Raw genomic sequence first — 2,953 nt, 5'->3', positions numbered from 1 at the left:
GGGGGGGAGAGGGGGGGAAGGTTTAATCCGAAAGGGGTGGGCGGTGAAAAAAAAACTGAAGGGGGGAGGAAAAGTGAAGACGCGACTCCGCCGGGACTCGAACCCGGAACCTTTGAATCCCTTCACCCTCTAGAAGTCCAATGCGCTATCCATTGCGCCACGGAGCCACCTGTTGGATTCTTTGCGCACCGCCCATAGAGCCTGCGCGCGACGCCCCCCCGGGGGGCCTCGGGCGTTCTGGGGGTTAACCCCCGCGTTTGGGGGGATACAGCCGCCTCCCACGGTTGCCTCCTGTTGGGGAACTGTTCCTCCAAACCTCCATAAATTTGCGTAAGGAAGTCATTATAGGCCTGGGCCTTTTTACACGGAAGAAGGTGGTACGTTGATGAATTGGATCGAATGATTTTGCTGTAACAAAGATGAACGTTTCTCACATTGCAATTATTTATAATGTGCTTTTAACCGCGCTCCACTTCTGACGTAAACATGAACATTTCAGACAAAGAAAAAAAACCCCAACCTTTCAGTCATAGCATCGAGGATATGGAAACTACACCAGGTCAGTTCCAAAGTGATTTAGAACCAAGTTATTTTAACTTGTAGGTCTTTAAGGACAGTCTAAACACAGGGGGTTTGGTTTTTTTTTAAACAATAGCATCTGAATCAAAGGAACCTCGAAAACTATGGTCATGTTTACTGGGCATCCCATGGACTGCAGTGTTTTGCTGGTTTTTCGGTGCTACGTGAGACAAAAAAAAAATGCTGTGTGGGTATCTAAAAGAGAAGACACAGATGAGCAGTAAAAAAGTGTCCATGCAATCTTTGTTAGACACTGCAACAATTTACTGTGAGTCAACAGGTAGAGGAATGGGATGTGGCAATCACACCTGGAAATTAGTGACTGAGAATATTTTGGAGACCTTAAAAAATATGTGACCGGAAAGAACAAAAAAAGAAAACAAATTAGGGAAATAATATTCTGTTGTGTGACAATATTTTCAATGTGCGTGAAAACATTATGGTATACTTGGATCACTGTTCCAAATACTGTGAATGCCTATTACTAAATCTATTAAAGGGAGCAGTGTCTGAACTGTATCTGTTCTAAAATCACAGTAAACCCCCCAGTGGATTCAGTAAAACAAGATTTTTTTCCCTTAAAAGCTGTGATTACAGTCTGAAACAAGTCTTTGATTATTTTTTTAAATCAAGAGTAAGCATATTAGAAACTGCAAAGACAAGAGCATGAGGTTATTTTTTCTTTAATGTGCCCCAAAACTGAATTCTAAGCCCAGGTGAAACCTTTGGCTTCGTGCTGCCGGGGTGACTGGGGAGGATACACAATCCACTAGCCATTGCATCCAGGGCTGAGATACCGAGTGTAATGAATAACCAAGGTGACTCAGGTAATGAGTGCGCCCCGTGATTCCTGTGAAGTCAGCTCATGCACCTGCAGCCAGAAGTGAGCCAAAGCTCGTGAGCTGGCTGATTATTAAAGAGCTCCTGCAATGCTGCCCGGAAACTGAAGGGGTTACTGGAAGGGTTCAGTAGTTAGCAGCGTTTACCCGAGGTACAGCCCCCAAGCTACCAAACTCTTGTGAAGCCAGAGTGGCTGTAAACACAGACCAAGAATCACCAAGTTACACAAGATTCAGAGTAGGTCTGACTGAATTTACAGGCTCTTGGTCCGTATGGTCTTGCCACAACTATTTGGTAACGGATGGAACTCTTACAGTGCTCCTGGTAAAAGGATACAAAGTGCGGAAAGCTTAATTTGAGTCCTCAAGGCCCTGGACTGCATAAAAGAAACAGCACTTTTGTTTTTAAGAATTGAGTTGATCTTCAGAATAATAAGCTGAAATTTATGTTTGTGCAACTCGAATAAACCACTTGTAAGTAACTTAAGACTCGCCACAGACATCTTGTAGTTGGTGAATACCTGGGCACATTTATTGTGGGGTGAAGTGAGTCAGTACCTCACTGGTGTGATTTGGTAACGTGGTACCTTTGGACAGTACAGCACTAAATGATTGCAGATAGTGAGGAATCAGCGTTTGCTGTGAGAAGGCTGGTTCTAAAGGTGTACAAGGGAAGAATCCTGACACTCATATGATTGTTATTTCCTCTCGTATTTTCATTTTGGTTAGTTGGCTTACGCAGGTAGGTAAAGGCTGACTGTTGGTTCTGTTTATGCAGGAGGACTGACTGGGGAAGCGTTTAGAAATTTTCCAGAGATAGTTCAAATTATTCAAGTCTGCTTTTTTTTATTCTGTAAATGTAGTCCCAATGCAAAGTCCACCTTTGGAACAGCAGATGGAGCTGCTGCATGAGAAACAGGCCAGCTCTAAGTTCACGAACTAATGAAAGGTGGTATGTTAGGCAAAAGCAACAAGATCAGGTTAACCTTTCCTGGCACCTGGACCTGGATCGGTCCTTTGGACTTTCCCTCTCCTGGGGCTGGCTGAAGTCCACTTCTGTTGCAAGCTGGCTTTCATCTTAGCTCCTCTTCAAGCCTGTGCTCCGTTTCAGGGAGTAGAAGTTTCTTGGAGTACAGTTGTGCTGGTTTTAGTTACTGGCACTTAGAAAATTTTCACTAGGCTTAGGTGCCATTTTCCTAATTTTAAATATGAGGAGAAACTGAGGTAGGAATACCTTGACAAAAGCCAGAAAGTGGCAGTCCAAAAATAGCACTGTCCTGTAGGAGTCCTCCATTGATGAAAACCAAAATCTAGAAATTAGAGTTGATCTTCAGAATAATAAGCTGAAATTTATGTTTGTGCAACTCAAATAAACCACTTGTAAGTAACTAAGAATCGCCACAGACATCTTGTAGTTTGTGAATACCTGGGCACATTTATTGTGGGGTGAAGTGAAACTGAAGCTGACTTGTTACACCTTGGGTTTCAGCATTAACTTATGTCACTATGAAAAAAAAAAAAAAGCGCTATGTACT

At 43.1% G+C, this 2,953-nt stretch overlaps 1 non-coding gene across 1 annotated transcript; it reads right to left on the bottom strand.

The window, feature by feature from the left end:
• Positions 1 to 82: 82 nt before the first annotated feature.
• Positions 83 to 167, bottom strand: TRNAR-UCU. Its single transcript is given in 2 exon segments — positions 83 to 118; positions 131 to 167. It is a non-coding gene; the product is annotated as a tRNA-Arg (tRNA).
• Between the last annotated feature and the right edge of the window lie 2,786 nt (positions 168 to 2,953).

Source organism: Egretta garzetta, unplaced genomic scaffold (genome assembly GCF_000687185.1).
Source record: "Egretta garzetta isolate BGI_Z169 unplaced genomic scaffold, ASM68718v1 scaffold149, whole genome shotgun sequence".
Lineage (NCBI taxonomy): Eukaryota > Metazoa > Chordata > Aves > Pelecaniformes > Ardeidae > Egretta > Egretta garzetta.
Note: the sequence above shows the minus strand (reverse complement) of the source record. Positions and strands in the feature narration are given on the sequence as shown.